This window comes from Leuresthes tenuis, unplaced genomic scaffold, assembly GCF_036924035.1.
Source record: "Leuresthes tenuis unplaced genomic scaffold, fLeuTen1.0.hap1 SCAF_15, whole genome shotgun sequence".
Lineage (NCBI taxonomy): Eukaryota > Metazoa > Chordata > Actinopteri > Atheriniformes > Atherinopsidae > Leuresthes > Leuresthes tenuis.
This window is the reverse complement of record NW_027325369.1, coordinates 122,346-145,142: the sequence shown is the minus strand read 5'-3', so window position 1 is coordinate 145,142 and position 22,797 is coordinate 122,346. Positions and strand designations below refer to the sequence as shown.

General features: G+C 32.5%; 17 non-coding genes across 17 annotated transcripts; all 17 read right to left on the bottom strand.

Annotated features, from left to right (window-relative positions):
• Positions 1–949: 949 nt before the first annotated feature.
• On the bottom strand, positions 950–1,021 carry trnaq-cug (transfer RNA glutamine (anticodon CUG)). The gene has a single exon. It is a non-coding gene; the product is annotated as a tRNA-Gln (tRNA).
• Positions 1,022–2,208: 1,187 nt separating this feature from the next.
• On the bottom strand, positions 2,209–2,280 carry trnaq-cug (transfer RNA glutamine (anticodon CUG)). The gene has a single exon. It is a non-coding gene; the product is annotated as a tRNA-Gln (tRNA).
• A 1,187-nt stretch (positions 2,281–3,467) lies between these two features.
• On the bottom strand, positions 3,468–3,539 carry trnaq-cug (transfer RNA glutamine (anticodon CUG)). Its single transcript has one exon. It is a non-coding gene; the product is annotated as a tRNA-Gln (tRNA).
• Positions 3,540–4,726: 1,187 nt separating this feature from the next.
• On the bottom strand, positions 4,727–4,798 carry trnaq-cug (transfer RNA glutamine (anticodon CUG)). Its single transcript has one exon. It is a non-coding gene; the product is annotated as a tRNA-Gln (tRNA).
• A 1,251-nt stretch (positions 4,799–6,049) lies between these two features.
• Positions 6,050–6,121, bottom strand: trnaq-cug (transfer RNA glutamine (anticodon CUG)). The gene has a single exon. It is a non-coding gene; the product is annotated as a tRNA-Gln (tRNA).
• Positions 6,122–7,308: 1,187 nt separating this feature from the next.
• On the bottom strand, positions 7,309–7,380 carry trnaq-cug (transfer RNA glutamine (anticodon CUG)). Its single transcript has one exon. It is a non-coding gene; the product is annotated as a tRNA-Gln (tRNA).
• A 1,187-nt stretch (positions 7,381–8,567) lies between these two features.
• On the bottom strand, positions 8,568–8,639 carry trnaq-cug (transfer RNA glutamine (anticodon CUG)). The gene has a single exon. It is a non-coding gene; the product is annotated as a tRNA-Gln (tRNA).
• A 1,187-nt stretch (positions 8,640–9,826) lies between these two features.
• trnaq-cug (transfer RNA glutamine (anticodon CUG)) lies at positions 9,827–9,898 on the bottom strand. The gene has a single exon. It is a non-coding gene; the product is annotated as a tRNA-Gln (tRNA).
• A 1,251-nt stretch (positions 9,899–11,149) lies between these two features.
• trnaq-cug (transfer RNA glutamine (anticodon CUG)) lies at positions 11,150–11,221 on the bottom strand. Its single transcript has one exon. It is a non-coding gene; the product is annotated as a tRNA-Gln (tRNA).
• Positions 11,222–12,408: 1,187 nt separating this feature from the next.
• trnaq-cug (transfer RNA glutamine (anticodon CUG)) lies at positions 12,409–12,480 on the bottom strand. The gene has a single exon. It is a non-coding gene; the product is annotated as a tRNA-Gln (tRNA).
• Positions 12,481–13,667: 1,187 nt separating this feature from the next.
• On the bottom strand, positions 13,668–13,739 carry trnaq-cug (transfer RNA glutamine (anticodon CUG)). The gene has a single exon. It is a non-coding gene; the product is annotated as a tRNA-Gln (tRNA).
• A 1,525-nt stretch (positions 13,740–15,264) lies between these two features.
• Positions 15,265–15,336, bottom strand: trnaq-cug (transfer RNA glutamine (anticodon CUG)). Its single transcript has one exon. It is a non-coding gene; the product is annotated as a tRNA-Gln (tRNA).
• A 1,187-nt stretch (positions 15,337–16,523) lies between these two features.
• trnaq-cug (transfer RNA glutamine (anticodon CUG)) lies at positions 16,524–16,595 on the bottom strand. The gene has a single exon. It is a non-coding gene; the product is annotated as a tRNA-Gln (tRNA).
• Positions 16,596–17,782: 1,187 nt separating this feature from the next.
• trnaq-cug (transfer RNA glutamine (anticodon CUG)) lies at positions 17,783–17,854 on the bottom strand. Its single transcript has one exon. It is a non-coding gene; the product is annotated as a tRNA-Gln (tRNA).
• A 1,525-nt stretch (positions 17,855–19,379) lies between these two features.
• On the bottom strand, positions 19,380–19,451 carry trnaq-cug (transfer RNA glutamine (anticodon CUG)). The gene has a single exon. It is a non-coding gene; the product is annotated as a tRNA-Gln (tRNA).
• A 1,187-nt stretch (positions 19,452–20,638) lies between these two features.
• Positions 20,639–20,710, bottom strand: trnaq-cug (transfer RNA glutamine (anticodon CUG)). The gene has a single exon. It is a non-coding gene; the product is annotated as a tRNA-Gln (tRNA).
• A 1,525-nt stretch (positions 20,711–22,235) lies between these two features.
• On the bottom strand, positions 22,236–22,307 carry trnaq-cug (transfer RNA glutamine (anticodon CUG)). The gene has a single exon. It is a non-coding gene; the product is annotated as a tRNA-Gln (tRNA).
• Between the last annotated feature and the right edge of the window lie 490 nt (positions 22,308–22,797).

Here is a 22,797-nt window from a genome sequence, read left to right as displayed (position 1 = left end):
ATAAAAATCTGGACTGGTTCAGTAACCCAAAATGAACTAATTTACATAAAAAATGGGCCTTTTTTATATTATAACGGAGAATATGACCATTAATACAAAATATTAACCATTGTTGATTAATTCGTTTGAACCATTATCTAACAGAGAAAAGCACAAATGAGTTATTTCAGTCTTATTTCTTAATCTTAAGACTTACGTCAAAGCATTTAGATAATATGAGTTTGAAGCACTCTTAAATGAAGTTGTGACAGAGGCAAAGAAAGAAAGGTTTACAGGGTATATATACAGGGTATATAATGTATAGATATAAAGAGAAAAGCCTATTTTTCTTTGTGTTTATTTGATTCTAACTAAATTTACAAAATAGAGAATAATCGTGAGTTAACTATGGAAAAAGTGTGATTAATCGCGAAGTTGTGACAGAGGCAAAGAAAGAAAGGTTTACAGGGTATATACAGGCTATATAATTTATAGATATAAAGATAAAAGCCATTTTTTCTTTGTTTATTTGATTCTAACTAAATTTTCAAAATAGAGAATAATCGTGAGTTAACTATGGAAAAAGTGTGATTAATCGCGATTAAAAAATAATCGTTTGACAGCCCTAGTCACAACATAATAACATAATAATGCAGCGCATTACTGTAAAAGTGTAATAGGATATAAGTATGAAAAAATGAATATGAAATTATGTGATGTGCTCATGTGCAAACAGTTCTGATATGCATGTGAATATGGGTTAAATCATGACTATCCCTGGCCACCCAGAGAAGAGTTGTACAGTCTTACGGCCAGGGGGATAAAAGTGTTGTTGAGTCTGTTTGTGCAGCAGCTGTGTATGAAAACTAGCATTAAATGAGTAACCGTAAGTGAGGTATTGATATATGACAGATTCAGTGTTATCATCAAACATGACAAAGGGAAGAACTGGTTGTTGAAAGCAAAGATCAGGTTCCACCGAGATTTGAACTCGGATCACTGGATTCAGAGTCCAAAGTGCTGACCATTACACCATGGAACCCTACATACAGTATCATAACTTCAAAAAAAAAAAAATTCTTCCTCTCTATGCACTTTGCCAAAGGTCTGACCAAATGAAGTCGATTTGCCCAGTTACATCTGAACTCCTGGAAAAGAATAATCTAAATATAAAAGTGCTTTCACTCTTAAACCCTTCTTCCAGTTCAAATGTGAATATTCTAAAATCAAACAGAAAGTCTTCACCGTAAGCTTGGAAATGTTCAGGTAAATAGTTCAAAATAAAAATCTGGACTGGTTCAGTAACCCAAAATGAACTAATTTACATAAAAAATGGGCCTTTTGTATATTATAACGGAGAATATGACCATTAATACAAAATATCAACCATTGTTGATTAATTCGTTTGAACCATTATCTAACAGAGAAAAGCACAAATGAGTTATTTCAGTCTTATTTCTTAATCTTAAGACTTACTTCAAAGCATTTAGATAATTTGAGTTTGAAGCACTCTTAAATGAAGTTGTGACAGAGGCAAAGAAAGAAAGGTTTACAGGGTATATATACAGGGTATATAATGTATAGATATAAAGAGAAAAGCCTATTTTTCTTTGTGTTTATTTGATTCTAACTAAATTTACAAAATAGAGAATAATCGTGAGTTAACTATGGAAAAAGTGTGATTAATCGCGAAGTTGTGACAGAGGCAAAGAAAGAAAGGTTTACAGGGTATATACAGGCTATATAATTTATAGATATAAAGATAAAAGCCATTTTTTCTTTGTTTATTTGATTCTAACTAAATTTTCAAAATAGAGAATAATCGTGAGTTAACTATGGAAAAAGTGTGATTAATCGCGATTAAAAAATAATCGTTTGACAGCCCTAGTCACAACATAATAACATAATAATGCAGCGCATTACTGTAAAAGTGTAATAGGATATAAGTATGAAAAAATGAATATGAAATTGTGTGATGTGCTCATGTGCAAACAGTTCTGATATGCATGTGAATATGGGTTAAATCATGACTATCCCTGGCCACCCAGAGAAGAGTTGTACAGTCTTACGGCCAGGGGGATAAAAGTGTTGTTGAGTCTGTTTGTGCAGCAGCTGTGTATGAAAACTAGCATTAAATGAGTAACCGTAAGTGAGGTATTGATATATGACAGATTCAGTGTTATCATCAAACATGACAAAGGGAAGAACTGGTTGTTGAAAGCAAAGATCAGGTTCCACCGAGATTTGAACTCGGATCACTGGATTCAGAGTCCAAAGTGCTGACCATTACACCATGGAACCCTACATACAGTATCATAACTTCAAAAAAAAAAAAATTCTTCCTCTCTATGCACTTTGCCAAAGGTCTGACCAAATGAAGTCGATTTGCCCAGTTACATCTGAACTCCTGGAAAAGAATAATCTAAATATAAAAGTGCTTTCACTCTTAAACCCTTCTTCCAGTTCAAATGTGAATATTCTAAAATCAAACAGAAAGTCTTCACCGTAAGCTTGGAAATGTTCAGGTAAATAGTTCAAAATAAAAATCTGGACTGGTTCAGTAACCCAAAATGAACTAATTTACATAAAAAATGGGCCTTTTGTATATTATAACGGAGAATATGACCATTAATACAAAATATCAACCATTGTTGATTAATTCGTTTGAACCATTATCTAACAGAGAAAAGCACAAATGAGTTATTTCAGTCTTATTTCTTAATCTTAAGACTTACTTCAAAGCATTTAGATAATTTGAGTTTGAAGCACTCTTAAATGAAGTTGTGACAGAGGCAAAGAAAGAAAGGTTTACAGGGTATATATACAGGGTATATAATGTATAGATATAAAGAGAAAAGCCTATTTTTCTTTGTGTTTATTTGATTCTAACTAAATTTACAAAATAGAGAATAATCGTGAGTTAACTATGGAAAAAGTGTGATTAATCGCGAAGTTGTGACAGAGGCAAAGAAAGAAAGGTTTACAGGGTATATACAGGCTATATAATTTATAGATATAAAGATAAAAGCCATTTTTTCTTTGTTTATTTGATTCTAACTAAATTTTCAAAATAGAGAATAATCGTGAGTTAACTATGGAAAAAGTGTGATTAATCGCGATTAAAAAATAATCGTTTGACAGCCCTAGTCACAACATAATAACATAATAATGCAGCGCATTACTGTAAAAGTGTAATAGGATATAAGTATGAAAAAATGAATATGAAATTGTGTGATGTGCTCATGTGCAAACAGTTCTGATATGCATGTGAATATGGGTTAAATCATGACTATCCCTGGCCACCCAGAGAAGAGTTGTACAGTCTTACGGCCAGGGGGATAAAAGTGTTGTTGAGTCTGTTTGTGCAGCAGCTGTGTATGAAAACTAGCATTAAATGAGTAACCGTAAGTGAGGTATTGATATATGACAGATTCAGTGTTATCATCAAACATGACAAAGGGAAGAACTGGTTGTTGAAAGCAAAGATCAGGTTCCACCGAGATTTGAACTCGGATCACTGGATTCAGAGTTCAAAGTGCTGACCATTACACCATGGAACCCTACATACAGTATCATAACTTCAAAAAAAAAAAAATTCTTCCTCTCTATGCACTTTGCCAAAGGTCTGACCAAATGAAGTCGATTTGCCCAGTTACATCTGAACTCCTGGAAAAGAAGAATCTAAATATAAAAGTGCTTTCACTTTTAAACCCTTCTTCCAGTTCAAATGTGAATATTCTAAAATAAAACAGAAAGTCTTCACCGTAAGCTTGGAAATGTTCAGGTAAATACTTCAAAATAAAAATCTGGACTGGTTCAGTAACCCAAAATGAACTAATTTACATAAAAAATGGGCCTTTTTTATATTATAACGGAGAATATGACCATTAATACAAAATATTAACCATTGTTGATTAATTCGTTTGAACCATTATCTAACAGAGAAAAGCACAAATGAGTTATTTCAGTCTTATTTCTTAATCTTAAGACTTACGTCAAAGCATTTAGATAATATGAGTTTGAAGCACTCTTAAATGAAGTTGTGACAGAGGCAAAGAAAGAAAGGTTTACAGGGTATATATACAGGGTATATAATGTATAGATATAAAGAGAAAAGCCTATTTTTCTTTGTGTTTATTTGATTCTAACTAAATTTACAAAATAGAGAATAATCGTGAGTTAACTATGGAAAAAGTGTGATTAATCGCGAAGTTGTGACAGAGGCAAAGAAAGAAAGGTTTACAGGGTATATACAGGCTATATAATTTATAGATATAAAGATAAAAGCCATTTTTTCTTTGTTTATTTGATTCTAACTAAATTTTCAAAATAGAGAATAATCGTGAGTTAACTATGGAAAAAGTGTGATTAATCGCGATTAAAAAATAATCGTTTGACAGCCCTAGTCACAACATAATAACATAATAATGCAGCGCATTACTGTAAAAGTGTAATAGGATATAAGTATGAAAAAATGAATATGAAATTGTGTGATGTGCTCATGTGCAAACAGTTCTGATATGCATGTGAATATGGGTTAAATCATGACTATCCCTGGCCACCCAGAGAAGAGTTGTACAGTCTTACGGCCAGGGGGATAAAAGTGTTGTTGAGTCTGTTTGTGCAGCAGCTGTGTATGAAAACTAGCATTAAATGAGTAACCGTAAGTGAGGTATTGATATATGACAGATTCAGTGTTATCATCAAACATGACAAAGGGAAGAACTGGTTGTTGAAAGCAAAGATCAGGTTCCACCGAGATTTGAACTCGGATCACTGGATTCAGAGTCCAAAGTGCTGACCATTACACCATGGAACCCTACATACAGTATCATAACTTCAAAAAAAAAGAATTCTTCCTCTCTATGCACTTTGCCAAAGGTCTGACCAAATGAAGTCGATTTGCCCAGTTACATCTGAACTCCTGGAAAAGAAGAATCTAAATATAAAAGTGCTTTCACTTTTAAACCCTTCTTCCAGTTCAAATGTGAATATTCTAAAATAAAACAGAAAGTCTTCACCGTAAGCTTGGAAATGTTCAGGTAAATACTTCAAAATAAAAATCTGGACTGGTTCAGTAACCCAAAATGAACTAATTTACATAAAAAATGGGCCTTTTTTATATTATAACGGAGAATATGACCATTAATACAAAATATTAACCATTGTTGATTAATTCGTTTGAACCATTATCTAACAGAGAAAAGCACAAATGAGTTATTTCAGTCTTATTTCTTAATCTTAAGACTTACGTCAAAGCATTTAGATAATATGAGTTTGAAGCACTCTTAAATGAAGTTGTGACAGAGGCAAAGAAAGAAAGGTTTACAGGGTATATATACAGGGTATATAATGTATAGATATAAAGAGAAAAGCCTATTTTTCTTTGTGTTTATTTGATTCTAACTAAATTTACAAAATAGAGAATAATCGTGAGTTAACTATGGAAAAAGTGTGATTAATCGCGAAGTTGTGACAGAGGCAAAGAAAGAAAGGTTTACAGGGTATATACAGGCTATATAATTTATAGATATAAAGATAAAAGCCATTTTTTCTTTGTTTATTTGATTCTAACTAAATTTTCAAAATAGAGAATAATCGTGAGTTAACTATGGAAAAAGTGTGATTAATCGCGATTAAAAAATAATCGTTTGACAGCCCTAGTCACAACATAATAACATAATAATGCAGCGCATTACTGTAAAAGTGTAATAGGATATAAGTATGAAAAAATGAATATGAAATTGTGTGATGTGCTCATGTGCAAACAGTTCTGATATGCATGTGAATATGGGTTAAATCATGACTATCCCTGGCCACCCAGAGAAGAGTTGTACAGTCTTATGACCAGGGGGACAAAAGTGTTGTTGAGTCTGTTTGTGGAGCAGCTCAGAGACAGCAGCCTGCTGCTGATGATGCTCCTCTGTCTCATCAAAATTTAGTGTAGTGGATTTTGTGTATCAAAACAAGTATTAAATGAGTAACTGTAAGTGAGGTATTCATATATGACAGATTCAGCGTTCTCATCAAACATGACAAAGGGAAGAATTGGTTGTTGAAAGCAAAGATCAGGTTCCACCGAGATTTGAACTCGGATCGCTGGATTCAGAGTCCAAAGTGCTGACCATTACACCATGGAACCCTACATACAGTATCATAACTTCAAAAAAAAAAAAATTCTTCCTCTCTATGCACTTTGCCAAAGGTCTGACCAAATGAAGTCGATTTGCCCAGTTACATCTGAACTCCTGGAAAAGAAGAATCTAAATATAAAAGTGCTTTCACTTTTAAACCCTTCTTCCAGTTCAAATGTGAATATTCTAAAATAAAACAGAAAGTCTTCACCGTAAGCTTGGAAATGTTCAGGTAAATACTTCAAAATAAAAATCTGGACTGGTTCAGTAACCCAAAATGAACTAATTTACATAAAAAATGGGCCTTTTTTATATTATAACGGAGAATATGACCATTAATACAAAATATTAACCATTGTTGATTAATTCGTTTGAACCATTATCTAACAGAGAAAAGCACAAATGAGTTATTTCAGTCTTATTTCTTAATCTTAAGACTTACATCAAAGCATTTAGATAATATGAGTTTGAAGCACTCTTAAATGAAGTTGTGACAGAGGCAAAGAAAGAAAGGTTTACAGGGTATATATACAGGGTATATAATGTATAGATATAAAGAGAAAAGCCTATTTTTCTTTGTGTTTATTTGATTCTAACTAAATTTACAAAATAGAGAATAATCGTGAGTTAACTATGGAAAAAGTGTGATTAATCGCGAAGTTGTGACAGAGGCAAAGAAAGAAAGGTTTACAGGGTATATACAGGCTATATAATTTATAGATATAAAGATAAAAGCCATTTTTTCTTTGTTTATTTGATTCTAACTAAATTTTCAAAATAGAGAATAATCGTGAGTTAACTATGGAAAAAGTGTGATTAATCGCGATTAAAAAATAATCGTTTGACAGCCCTAGTCACAACATAATAACATAATAATGCAGCGCATTACTGTAAAAGTGTAATAGGATATAAGTATGAAAAAATGAATATGAAATTGTGTGATGTGCTCATGTGCAAACAGTTCTGATATGCATGTGAATATGGGTTAAATCATGACTATCCCTGGCCACCCAGAGAAGAGTTGTACAGTCTTACGGCCAGGGGGATAAAAGTGTTGTTGAGTCTGTTTGTGCAGCAGCTGTGTATGAAAACTAGCATTAAATGAGTAACCGTAAGTGAGGTATTGATATATGACAGATTCAGTGTTATCATCAAACATGACAAAGGGAAGAACTGGTTGTTGAAAGCAAAGATCAGGTTCCACCGAGATTTGAACTCGGATCACTGGATTCAGAGTCCAAAGTGCTGACCATTACACCATGGAACCCTACATACAGTATCATAACTTCAAAAAAAAAAAAATTCTTCCTCTCTATGCACTTTGCCAAAGGTCTGACCAAATGAAGTCGATTTGCCCAGTTACATCTGAACTCCTGGAAAAGAATAATCTAAATATAAAAGTGCTTTCACTCTTAAACCCTTCTTCCAGTTCAAATGTGAATATTCTAAAATCAAACAGAAAGTCTTCACCGTAAGCTTGGAAATGTTCAGGTAAATAGTTCAAAATAAAAATCTGGACTGGTTCAGTAACCCAAAATGAACTAATTTACATAAAAAATGGGCCTTTTGTATATTATAACGGAGAATATGACCATTAATACAAAATATCAACCATTGTTGATTAATTCGTTTGAACCATTATCTAACAGAGAAAAGCACAAATGAGTTATTTCAGTCTTATTTCTTAATCTTAAGACTTACTTCAAAGCATTTAGATAATTTGAGTTTGAAGCACTCTTAAATGAAGTTGTGACAGAGGCAAAGAAAGAAAGGTTTACAGGGTATATATACAGGGTATATAATGTATAGATATAAAGAGAAAAGCCTATTTTTCTTTGTGTTTATTTGATTCTAACTAAATTTACAAAATAGAGAATAATCGTGAGTTAACTATGGAAAAAGTGTGATTAATCGCGAAGTTGTGACAGAGGCAAAGAAAGAAAGGTTTACAGGGTATATACAGGCTATATAATTTATAGATATAAAGATAAAAGCCATTTTTTCTTTGTTTATTTGATTCTAACTAAATTTTCAAAATAGAGAATAATCGTGAGTTAACTATGGAAAAAGTGTGATTAATCGCGATTAAAAAATAATCGTTTGACAGCCCTAGTCACAACATAATAACATAATAATGCAGCGCATTACTGTAAAAGTGTAATAGGATATAAGTATGAAAAAATGAATATGAAATTGTGTGATGTGCTCATGTGCAAACAGTTCTGATATGCATGTGAATATGGGTTAAATCATGACTATCCCTGGCCACCCAGAGAAGAGTTGTACAGTCTTACGGCCAGGGGGATAAAAGTGTTGTTGAGTCTGTTTGTGCAGCAGCTGTGTATGAAAACTAGCATTAAATGAGTAACCGTAAGTGAGGTATTGATATATGACAGATTCAGTGTTATCATCAAACATGACAAAGGGAAGAACTGGTTGTTGAAAGCAAAGATCAGGTTCCACCGAGATTTGAACTCGGATCACTGGATTCAGAGTTCAAAGTGCTGACCATTACACCATGGAACCCTACATACAGTATCATAACTTCAAAAAAAAAAAAATTCTTCCTCTCTATGCACTTTGCCAAAGGTCTGACCAAATGAAGTCGATTTGCCCAGTTACATCTGAACTCCTGGAAAAGAAGAATCTAAATATAAAAGTGCTTTCACTTTTAAACCCTTCTTCCAGTTCAAATGTGAATATTCTAAAATAAAACAGAAAGTCTTCACCGTAAGCTTGGAAATGTTCAGGTAAATACTTCAAAATAAAAATCTGGACTGGTTCAGTAACCCAAAATGAACTAATTTACATAAAAAATGGGCCTTTTTTATATTATAACGGAGAATATGACCATTAATACAAAATATTAACCATTGTTGATTAATTCGTTTGAACCATTATCTAACAGAGAAAAGCACAAATGAGTTATTTCAGTCTTATTTCTTAATCTTAAGACTTACGTCAAAGCATTTAGATAATATGAGTTTGAAGCACTCTTAAATGAAGTTGTGACAGAGGCAAAGAAAGAAAGGTTTACAGGGTATATATACAGGGTATATAATGTATAGATATAAAGAGAAAAGCCTATTTTTCTTTGTGTTTATTTGATTCTAACTAAATTTACAAAATAGAGAATAATCGTGAGTTAACTATGGAAAAAGTGTGATTAATCGCGAAGTTGTGACAGAGGCAAAGAAAGAAAGGTTTACAGGGTATATACAGGCTATATAATTTATAGATATAAAGATAAAAGCCATTTTTTCTTTGTTTATTTGATTCTAACTAAATTTTCAAAATAGAGAATAATCGTGAGTTAACTATGGAAAAAGTGTGATTAATCGCGATTAAAAAATAATCGTTTGACAGCCCTAGTCACAACATAATAACATAATAATGCAGCGCATTACTGTAAAAGTGTAATAGGATATAAGTATGAAAAAATGAATATGAAATTGTGTGATGTGCTCATGTGCAAACAGTTCTGATATGCATGTGAATATGGGTTAAATCATGACTATCCCTGGCCACCCAGAGAAGAGTTGTACAGTCTTACGGCCAGGGGGATAAAAGTGTTGTTGAGTCTGTTTGTGCAGCAGCTGTGTATGAAAACTAGCATTAAATGAGTAACCGTAAGTGAGGTATTGATATATGACAGATTCAGTGTTATCATCAAACATGACAAAGGGAAGAACTGGTTGTTGAAAGCAAAGATCAGGTTCCACCGAGATTTGAACTCGGATCACTGGATTCAGAGTCCAAAGTGCTGACCATTACACCATGGAACCCTACATACAGTATCATAACTTCAAAAAAAAAGAATTCTTCCTCTCTATGCACTTTGCCAAAGGTCTGACCAAATGAAGTCGATTTGCCCAGTTACATCTGAACTCCTGGAAAAGAAGAATCTAAATATAAAAGTGCTTTCACTTTTAAACCCTTCTTCCAGTTCAAATGTGAATATTCTAAAATAAAACAGAAAGTCTTCACCGTAAGCTTGGAAATGTTCAGGTAAATACTTCAAAATAAAAATCTGGACTGGTTCAGTAACCCAAAATGAACTAATTTACATAAAAAATGGGCCTTTTTTATATTATAACGGAGAATATGACCATTAATACAAAATATTAACCATTGTTGATTAATTCGTTTGAACCATTATCTAACAGAGAAAAGCACAAATGAGTTATTTCAGTCTTATTTCTTAATCTTAAGACTTACGTCAAAGCATTTAGATAATATGAGTTTGAAGCACTCTTAAATGAAGTTGTGACAGAGGCAAAGAAAGAAAGGTTTACAGGGTATATATACAGGGTATATAATGTATAGATATAAAGAGAAAAGCCTATTTTTCTTTGTGTTTATTTGATTCTAACTAAATTTACAAAATAGAGAATAATCGTGAGTTAACTATGGAAAAAGTGTGATTAATCGCGAAGTTGTGACAGAGGCAAAGAAAGAAAGGTTTACAGGGTATATACAGGCTATATAATTTATAGATATAAAGATAAAAGCCATTTTTTCTTTGTTTATTTGATTCTAACTAAATTTTCAAAATAGAGAATAATCGTGAGTTAACTATGGAAAAAGTGTGATTAATCGCGATTAAAAAATAATCGTTTGACAGCCCTAGTCACAACATAATAACATAATAATGCAGCGCATTACTGTAAAAGTGTAATAGGATATAAGTATGAAAAAATGAATATGAAATTGTGTGATGTGCTCATGTGCAAACAGTTCTGATATGCATGTGAATATGGGTTAAATCATGACTATCCCTGGCCACCCAGAGAAGAGTTGTACAGTCTTATGACCAGGGGGACAAAAGTGTTGTTGAGTCTGTTTGTGGAGCAGCTCAGAGACAGCAGCCTGCTGCTGATGATGCTCCTCTGTCTCATCAAAATTTAGTGTAGTGGATTTTGTGTATCAAAACAAGTATTAAATGAGTAACTGTAAGTGAGGTATTCATATATGACAGATTCAGCGTTCTCATCAAACATGACAAAGGGAAGAATTGGTTGTTGAAAGCAAAGATCAGGTTCCACCGAGATTTGAACTCGGATCGCTGGATTCAGAGTCCAAAGTGCTGACCATTACACCATGGAACCCTACATACAGTATCATAACTTCAAAAAAAAAAAAATTCTTCCTCTCTATGCACTTTGCCAAAGGTCTGACCAAATGAAGTCGATTTGCCCAGTTACATCTGAACTCCTGGAAAAGAAGAATCTAAATATAAAAGTGCTTTCACTTTTAAACCCTTCTTCCAGTTCAAATGTGAATATTCTAAAATAAAACAGAAAGTCTTCACCGTAAGCTTGGAAATGTTCAGGTAAATACTTCAAAATAAAAATCTGGACTGGTTCAGTAACCCAAAATGAACTAATTTACATAAAAAATGGGCCTTTTTTATATTATAACGGAGAATATGACCATTAATACAAAATATTAACCATTGTTGATTAATTCGTTTGAACCATTATCTAACAGAGAAAAGCACAAATGAGTTATTTCAGTCTTATTTCTTAATCTTAAGACTTACATCAAAGCATTTAGATAATATGAGTTTGAAGCACTCTTAAATGAAGTTGTGACAGAGGCAAAGAAAGAAAGGTTTACAGGGTATATATACAGGGTATATAATGTATAGATATAAAGAGAAAAGCCTATTTTTCTTTGTGTTTATTTGATTCTAACTAAATTTACAAAATAGAGAATAATCGTGAGTTAACTATGGAAAAAGTGTGATTAATCGCGAAGTTGTGACAGAGGCAAAGAAAGAAAGGTTTACAGGGTATATACAGGCTATATAATTTATAGATATAAAGATAAAAGCCATTTTTTCTTTGTTTATTTGATTCTAACTAAATTTTCAAAATAGAGAATAATCGTGAGTTAACTATGGAAAAAGTGTGATTAATCGCGATTAAAAAATAATCGTTTGACAGCCCTAGTCACAACATAATAACATAATAATGCAGCGCATTACTGTAAAAGTGTAATAGGATATAAGTATGAAAAAATGAATATGAAATTGTGTGATGTGCTCATGTGCAAACAGTTCTGATATGCATGTGAATATGGGTTAAATCATGACTATCCCTGGCCACCCAGAGAAGAGTTGTACAGTCTTACGGCCAGGGGGATAAAAGTGTTGTTGAGTCTGTTTGTGCAGCAGCTGTGTATGAAAACTAGCATTAAATGAGTAACCGTAAGTGAGGTATTGATATATGACAGATTCAGTGTTATCATCAAACATGACAAAGGGAAGAACTGGTTGTTGAAAGCAAAGATCAGGTTCCACCGAGATTTGAACTCGGATCACTGGATTCAGAGTCCAAAGTGCTGACCATTACACCATGGAACCCTACATACAGTATCATAACTTCAAAAAAAAAAAAATTCTTCCTCTCTATGCACTTTGCCAAAGGTCTGACCAAATGAAGTCGATTTGCCCAGTTACATCTGAACTCCTGGAAAAGAAGAATCTAAATATAAAAGTGCTTTCACTCTTAAACCCTTCTTCCAGTTCAAATGTGAATATTCTAAAATCAAACAGAAAGTCTTCACCGTAAGCTTGGAAATGTTCAGGTAAATAGTTCAAAATAAAAATCTGGACTGGTTCAGTAACCCAAAATGAACTAATTTACATAAAAAATGGGCCTTTTGTATATTATAACGGAGAATATGACCATTAATACAAAATATCAACCATTGTTGATTAATTCGTTTGAACCATTATCTAACAGAGAAAAGCACAAATGAGTTATTTCAGTCTTATTTCTTAATCTTAAGACTTACTTCAAAGCATTTAGATAATTTGAGTTTGAAGCACTCTTAAATGAAGTTGTGACAGAGGCAAAGAAAGAAAGGTTTACAGGGTATATATACAGGGTATATAATGTATAGATATAAAGAGAAAAGCCTATTTTTCTTTGTGTTTATTTGATTCTAACTAAATTTACAAAATAGAGAATAATCGTGAGTTAACTATGGAAAAAGTGTGATTAATCGCGAAGTTGTGACAGAGGCAAAGAAAGAAAGGTTTACAGGGTATATACAGGCTATATAATTTATAGATATAAAGATAAAAGCCATTTTTTCTTTGTTTATTTGATTCTAACTAAATTTTCAAAATAGAGAATAATCATGAGTTAACTATGGAAAAAGTGTGATTAATCGCGATTAAAAAATAATCGTTTGACAGCCCTAGTCACAACATAATAACATAATAATGCAGCGCATTACTGTAAAAGTGTAATAGGATATAAGTATGAAAAAATGAATATGAAATTGTGTGATGTGCTCATGTGCAAACAGTTCTGATATGCATGTGAATATGGGTTAAATCATGACTATCCCTGGCCACCCAGAGAAGAGTTGTACAGTCTTACGGCCAGGGGGATAAAAGTGTTGTTGAGTCTGTTTGTGCAGCAGCTGTGTATGAAAACTAGCATTAAATGAGTAACCGTAAGTGAGGTATTGATATATGACAGATTCAGTGTTATCATCAAACATGACAAAGGGAAGAACTGGTTGTTGAAAGCAAAGATCAGGTTCCACCGAGATTTGAACTCGGATCGCTGGATTCAGAGTCCAAAGTGCTGACCATTACACCATGGAACCCTACATACAGTATCATAACTTCAAAAAATAAAAAATTCTTCCTCTCTATGCACTTTGCCAAAGGTCTGACCAAATGAAGTCGATTTGCCCAGTTACATCTGAACTCCTGGAAAAGAAGAATCTAAATATAAAAGTGCTTTCACTCTTAAACCCTTCTTCCAGTTCAAATGTGAATATTCTAAAATCAAACAGAAAGTCTTCACCGTAAGCTTGGAAATGTTCAGGTAAATAGTTCAAAATAAAAATCTGGACTGGTTCAGTAACCCAAAATGAACTCATTTACATAAAAAATGGGCCTTTTGTATATTATAACGGAGAATATGACCATTAATACAAAATATCAACCATTGTTGATTAATTCGTTTGAACCATTATCTAACAGAGAAAAGCACAAATGAGTTATTTCAGTCTTATTTCTTAATCTTAAGACTTACTTCAAAGCATTTAGATAATTTGAGTTTGAAGCACTCTTAAATGAAGTTGTGACAGAGGCAAAGAAAGAAAGGTTTACAGGGTATATATACAGGGTATATAATGTATAGATATAAAGAGAAAAGCCAATTTTTCTTTGTTTATTTGATTCTAACTAAATTTACAAAATAGAGAATAATCGTGAGTTAACTATGGAAAAAGTGTGATTAATCGCGAAGTTGTGACAGAGGCAAAGAAAGAAAGGTTTACAGGATATATACAGGCTATATAATTTATAGATATAAAGATAAAAGACATTTTTTCTTTGTGTTTATTTGATTCTAACTAAAGTTTCAAAATAGAGAATAATCGTGAGTTAACTATGGAAAAAGTGTGATTAATCGCGAAGTTGTGACAGAGGCAAAGAAAGAAAGGTTTACAGGATATATACAGGCTATATAATTTATAGATATAAAGATAAAAGACATTTTTTCTTTGTGTTTATTTGATTCTAACTAAATTTACAAAATAGAGAATAATCGTGAGTTAACTATGGAAAAAGTGTGATTAATCGCGAAGTTGTGACAGAGGCAAAGAAAGAAAGGTTTACAGGGTATATACAGGCTATATAATTTATAGATATAAAGATAAAAGCCATTTTTTCTTTGTTTATTTGATTCTAACTAAATTTTCAAAATAGAGAATAATCGTGAGTTAACTATGGAAAAAGTGTGATTAATCGCGATTAAAAAATAATCGTTTGACAGCCCTAGTCACAACATAATAACATAATAATGCAGCGCATTACTGTAAAAGTGTAATAGGATATAAGTATGAAAAAATGAATATGAAATTGTGTGATGTGCTCATGTGCAAACAGTTCTGATATGCATGTGAATATGGGTTAAATCATGACTATCCCTGGCCACCCAGAGAAGAGTTGTACAGTCTTACGGCCAGGGGGATAAAAGTGTTGTTGAGTCTGTTTGTGCAGCAGCTGTGTATGAAAACTAGCATTAAATGAGTAACCGTAAGTGAGGTATTGATATATGACAGATTCAGTGTTATCATCAAACATGACAAAGGGAAGAACTGGTTGTTGAAAGCAAAGATCAGGTTCCACCGAGATTTGAACTCGGATCACTGGATTCAGAGTCCAAAGTGCTGACCATTACACCATGGAACCCTACATACAGTATCATAACTTCAAAAAAAAAAAAATTCTTCCTCTCTATGCACTTTGCCAAAGGTCTGATCAAATGAAGTCGATTTGCCCAGTTACATCTGAACTCCTGGAAAAGAAGAATCTAAATATAAAAGTGCTTTCACTCTTAAACCCTTCTTCCAGTTCAAATGTGAATATTCTAAAATCAAACAGAAAGTCTTCACCGTAAGCTTGGAAATGTTCAGGTAAATAGTTCAAAATAAAAATCTGGACTGGTTCAGTAACCCAAAATGAACTCATTTACATAAAAAATGGGCCTTTTGTATATTATAACGGAGAATATGACCATTAATACAAAATATCAACCATTGTTGATTAATTCGTTTGAACCATTATCTAACAGAGAAAAGCACAAATGAGTTATTTCAGTCTTATTTCTTAATCTTAAGACTTACTTCAAAGCATTTAGATAATTTGAGTTTGAAGCACTCTTAAATGAAGTTGTGACAGAGGCAAAGAAAGAAAGGTTTACAGGGTATATATACAGGGTATATAATGTATAGATATAAAGAGAAAAGCCTATTTTTCTTTGTGTTTATTTGATTCTAACTAAATTTACAAAATAGAGAATAATCGTGAGTTAACTATGGAAAAAGTGTGATTAATCGCGAAGTTGTGACAGAGGCAAAGAAAGAAAGGTTTACAGGGTATATACAGGCTATATAATTTATAGATATAAAGATAAAAGCCATTTTTTCTTTGTTTATTTGATTCTAACTAAATTTTCAAAATAGAGAATAATCGTGAGTTAACTATGGAAAAAGTGTGATTAATCGCGATTAAAAAATAATCGTTTGACAGCCCTAGTCACAACATAATAACATAATAATGCAGCGCATTACTGTAAAAGTGTAATAGGATATAAGTATGAAAAAATGAATATGAAATTGTGTGATGTGCTCATGTGCAAACAGTTCTGATATGCATGTGAATATGGGTTAAATCATGACTATCCCTGGCCACCCAGAGAAGAGTTGTACAGTCTTACGGCCAGGGGGATAAAAGTGTTGTTGAGTCTGTTTGTGCAGCAGCTGTGTATGAAAACTAGCATTAAATGAGTAACCGTAAGTGAGGTATTGATATATGACAGATTCAGTGTTATCATCAAACATGACAAAGGGAAGAACTGGTTGTTGAAAGCAAAGATCAGGTTCCACCGAGATTTGAACTCGGATCACTGGATTCAGAGTCCAAAGTGCTGACCATTACACCATGGAACCCTACATACAGTATCATAACTTCAAAAAAAAAAAAATTCTTCCTCTCTATGCACTTTGCCAAAGGTCTGACCAAATGAAGTCGATTTGCCCAGTTACATCTGAACTCCTGGAAAAGAAGAATCTAAATATAAAAGTGCTTTCACTCTTAAACCCTTCTTCCAGTTCAAATGTGAATATTCTAAAATCAAACAGAAAGTCTTCACCGTAAGCTTGGAAATGTTCAGGTAAATAGTTCAAAATAAAAATCTGGACTGGTTCAGTAACCCAAAATGAACTAATTTACATAAAAAATGGGCCTTTTGTATATTATAACGGAGAATATGACCATTAATACAAAATATCAACCATTGTTGATTAATTCGTTTGAACCATTATCTAACAGAGAAAAGCACAAATGAGTTATTTCAGTCTTATTTCTTAATCTTAAGACTTACTTCAAAGCATTTAGATAATTTGAGTTTGAAGCACTCTTAAATGAAGTTGTGACAGAGGCAAAGAAAGAAAGGTTTACAGGGTATATATACAGGGTATATAATGTATAGATATAAAGAGAAAAGCCTATTTTTCTTTGTGTTTATTTGATTCTAACTAAATTTACAAAATAGAGAATAATCGTGAGTTAACTATGGAAAAAGTGTGATTAATCGCGAAGTTGTGACAGAGGCAAAGAAAGAAAGGTTTACAGGGTATATACAGGCTATATAATTTATAGATATAAAGATAAAAGCCATTTTTTCTTTGTTTATTTGATTCTAACTAAATTTTCAAAATAGAGAATAATCGTGAGTTAACTATGGAAAAAGTGTGATTAATCGCGATTAAAAAATAATCGTTTGACAGCCCTAGTCACAACATAATAACATAATAATGCAGCGCATTACTGTAAAAGTGTAATAGGATATAAGTATGAAAAAATGAATATGAAATTGTGTGATGTGCTCATGTGCAAACAGTTCTGATATGCATGTGAATATGGGTTAAATCATGACTATCCCTGGCCACCCAGAGAAGAGTTGTACAGTCTTACGGCCAGGGGGATAAAAGTGTTGTTGAGTCTGTTTGTGCAGCAGCTGTGTATGAAAACTAGCATTAAATGAGTAACCGTAAGTGAGGTATTGATATATGACAGATTCAGTGTTATCATCAAACATGACAAAGGGAAGAACTGGTTGTTGAAAGCAAAGATCAGGTTCCACCGAGATTTGAACTCGGATCGCTGGATTCAGAGTCCAAAGTGCTGACCATTACACCATGGAACCCTACATACAGTATCATAACTTCAAATAAAAAAAAATTCTTCCTCTCTATGCACTTTGCCAAAGGTCTGACCAAATGAAGTCGATTTGCCCAGTTACATCTGAACTCCTGGAAAAGAAGAATCTAAATATAAAAGTGCTTTCACTCTTAAACCCTTCTTCCAGTTCAAATGTGAATATTCTAAAATCAAACAGAAAGTCTTCACCGTAAGCTTGGAAATGTTCAGGTAAATAGTTCAAAATAAAAATCTGGACTGGTTCAGTAACCCAAAATGAACTCATTTACATAAAAAATGGGCCTTTTGTATATTATAACGGAGAATATGACCATTAATACAAAATATCAACCATTGTTGATTAATTCGTTTGAACCATTATCTAACAGAGAAAAGCACAAATGAGTTATTTCAGTCTTATTTCTTAATCTTAAGACTTACTTCAAAGCATTTAGATAATTTGAGTTTGAAGCACTCTTAAATGAAGTTGTGACAGAGGCAAAGAAAGAAAGGTTTACAGGGTATATATACAGGGTATATAATGTATAGATATAAAGAGAAAAGCCAATTTTTCTTTGTTTATTTGATTCTAACTAAATTTACAAAATAGAGAATAATCGTGAGTTAACTATGGAAAAAGTGTGATTAATCGCGAAGTTGTGACAGAGGCAAAGAAAGAAAGGTTTACAGGATATATACAGGCTATATAATTTATAGATATAAAGATAAAAGACATTTTTTCTTTGTGTTTATTTGATTCTAACTAAAGTTTCAAAATAGAGAATAATCGTGAGTTAACTATGGAAAAAGTGTGATTAATCGCGAAGTTGTGACAGAGGCAAAGAAAGAAAGGTTTACAGGATATATACAGGCTATATAATTTATAGATATAAAGATAAAAGACATTTTTTCTTTGTGTTTATTTGATTCTAACTAAATTTACAAAATAGAGAATAATCGTGAGTTAACTATGGAAAAAGTGTGATTAATCGCGAAGTTGTGACAGAGGCAAAGAAAGAAAGGTTTACAGGGTATATACAGGCTATATAATTTATAGATATAAAGATAAAAGCCATTTTTTCTTTGTTTATTTGATTCTAACTAAATTTTCAAAATAGAGAATAATCGTGAGTTAACTATGGAAAAAGTGTGATTAATCGCGATTAAAAAATAATCGTTTGACAGCCCTAGTCACAACATAATAACATAATAATGCAGCGCATTACTGTAAAAGTGTAATAGGATATAAGTATGAAAAAATGAATATGAAATTGTGTGATGTGCTCATGTGCAAACAGTTCTGATATGCATGTGAATATGGGTTAAATCATGACTATCCCTGGCCACCCAGAGAAGAGTTGTACAGTCTTACGGCCAGGGGGATAAAAGTGTTGTTGAGTCTGTTTGTGCAGCAGCTGTGTATGAAAACTAGCATTAAATGAGTAACCGTAAGTGAGGTATTGATATATGACAGATTCAGTGTTATCATCAAACATGACAAAGGGAAGAACTGGTTGTTGAAAGCAAAGATCAGGTTCCACCGAGATTTGAACTCGGATCACTGGATTCAGAGTCCAAAGTGCTGACCATTACACCATGGAACCCTACATACAGTATCATAACTTCAAAAAAAAAAAAATTCTTCCTCTCTATGCACTTTGCCAAAGGTCTGACCAAATGAAGTCGATTTGCCCAGTTACATCTGAACTCCTGGAAAAGAAGAATCTAAATATAAAAGTGCTTTCACTTTTAAACCCTTCTTCCAGTTCAAATGTGAATATTCTAAAATAAAACAGAAAGTCTTCACCGTAAGCTTGGAAATGTTCAGGTAAATAGTTCAAAATAAAAATCTGGACTGGTTCAGTAACCCAAAATGAACTAATTTACATAAAAAATGGGCCTTTTGTATATTATAACGGAGAATATGACCATTAATACAAAATATCAACCATTGTTGATTAATTCGTTTGAACCATTATCTAACAGAGAAAAGCACAAATGAGTTATTTCAGTCTTATTTCTTAATCTTAAGACTTACTTCAAAGCATTTAGATAATTTGAGTTTGAAGCACTCTTAAATGAAGTTGTGACAGAGGCAAAGAAAGAAAGGTTTACAGGGTATATATACAGGGTATATAATGTATAGATATAAAGAGAAAAGCCTATTTTTCTTTGTGTTTATTTGATTCTAACTAAATTTACAAAATAGAGAATAATCGTGAGTTAACTATGGAAAAAGTGTGATTAATCGCGAAGTTGTGACAGAGGCAAAGAAAGAAAGGTTTACAGGGTATATACAGGCTATATAATTTATAGATATAAAGATAAAAGCCATTTTTTCTTTGTTTATTTGATTCTAACTAAATTTTCAAAATAGAGAATAATCGTGAGTTAACTATGGAAAAAGTGTGATTAATCGCGATTAAAAAATAATCGTTTGACAGCCCTAGTCACAACATAATAACATAATAATGCAGCGCATTACTGTAAAAGTGTAATAGGATATAAGTATGAAAAAATGAATATGAAATTGTGTGATGTGCTCATGTGCAAACAGTTCTGATATGCATGTGAATATGGGTTAAATCATGACTATCCCTGGCCACCCAGAGAAGAGTTGTACAGTCTTACGGCCAGGGGGATAAAAGTGTTGTTGAGTCTGTTTGTGCAGCAGCTGTGTATGAAAACTAGCATTAAATGAGTAACCGTAAGTGAGGTATTGATATATGACAGATTCAGTGTTATCATCAAACATGACAAAGGGAAGAACTGGTTGTTGAAAGCAAAGATCAGGTTCCACCGAGATTTGAACTCGGATCGCTGGATTCAGAGTCCAAAGTGCTGACCATTACACCATGGAACCCTACATACAGTATCATAACTTCAAAAAAAAAAAAATTCTTCCTCTCTATGCACTTTGCCAAAGGTCTGACCAAATGAAGTCGATTTGCCCAGTTACATCTGAACTCCTGGAAAAGAAGAATCTAAATATAAAAGTGCTTTCACTCTTAAACCCTTCTTCCAGTTCAAATGTGAATATTCTAAAATCAAACAGAAAGTCTTCACCGTAAGCTTGGAAATGTTCAGGTAAATAGTTCAAAATAAAAATCTGGACTGGTTCAGTAACCCAAAATGAACTCATTTACATAAAAAATGGGCCTTTTGTATATTATAACGGAGAATATGACCATTAATACAAAATATCAACCATTGTTGATTAATTCGTTTGAACCATTATCTAACAGAGAAAAGCACAAATGAGTTATTTCAGTCTTATTTCTTAATCTTAAGACTTACTTCAAAGCATTTAGATAATTTGAGTTTGAAGCACTCTTAAATGAAGTTGTGACAGAGGCAAAGAAAGAAAGGTTTACAGGGTATATATACAGGGTATATAATGTATAGATATAAAGAGAAAAGCCAATTTTTCTTTGTTTATTTGATTCTAACTAAATTTACAAAATAGAGAATAATCGTGAGTTAACTATGGAAAAAGTGTGATTAATCGCGAAGTTGTGACAGAGGCAAAGAAAGAAAGGTTTACAGGATATATACAGGCTATATAATTTATAGATATAAAGATAAAATACATTTTTTCTTTGTGTTTATTTGATTCTAACTAAAGTTTCAAAATAGAGAATAATCGTGAGTTAACTATGGAAAAAGTGTGATTAATCGCGAAGTTGTGACAGAGGCAAAGAAAGAAAGGTTTACAGGATATATACAGGCTATATAATTTATAGATATAAAGATAAAAGACATTTTTTCTTTGTGTTTATTTGATTCTAACTAAATTTACAAAATAGAGAATAATCGTGAGTTAACTATGGAAAAAGTGTGATTAATCGCGAAGTTGTGACAGAGGCAAAGAAAGAAAGGTTTACAGGGTATATACAGGCTATATAATTTATAGATATAAAGATAAAAGCCATTTTTTCTTTGTTTATTTGATTCTAACTAAATTTTCAAAATAGAGAATAATCGTGAGTTAACTATGGAAAAAGTGTGATTAATCGCGATTAAAAAATAATCGTTTGACAGCCCTAGTCACAACATAATAACATAATAATGCAGCGCATTACTGTAAAAGTGTAATAGGATATAAGTATGAAAAAATGAATATGAAATTGTGTGATGTGCTCATGTGCAAACAGTTCTGATATGCATGTGAATATGGGTTAAATCATGACTATCCCTGGCCACCCAGAGAAGAGTTGTACAGTCTTACGGCCAGGGGGATAAAAGTGTTGTTGAGTCTGTTTGTGCAGCAGCTGTGTATGAAAACTAGCATTAAATGAGTAACCGTAAGTGAGGTATTGATATATGACAGATTCAGTGTTATCATCAAACATGACAAAGGGAAGAACTGGTTGTTGAAAGCAAAGATCAGGTTCCACCGAGATTTGAACTCGGATCGCTGGATTCAGAGTCCAAAGTGCTGACCATTACACCATGGAACCCTACATACAGTATCATAACTTCAAAAAAAAAAAAATTCTTCCTCTCTATGCACTTTGCCAAAGGTCTGACCAAATGAAGTCGATTTGCCCAGTTACATCTGAACTCCTGGAAAAGAAGAATCTAAATATAAAAGTGCTTTCACTTTTAAACCCTTCTTCCAGTTCAAATGTGAATATTCTAAAATAAAACAGAAAGTCTTCACCGTAAGCTTGGAAATGTTCAGGTAAATAGTTCAAAATAAAAATCTGGACTGGTTCAGTAACCCAAAATGAACTAATTTACATAAAAAATGGGCCTTTTTTATATTATAACGGAGAATATGACCATTAATACAAAATATTAACCATTGTTGATTAATTCGTTTGAACCATTATCTAACAGAGAAAAGCACAAATGAGTTATTTCAGTCTTATTTCTTAATCTTAAGACTTACGTCAAAGCATTTAGATAATATGAGTTTGAAGCACTCTTAAATGAAGTTGTGACAGA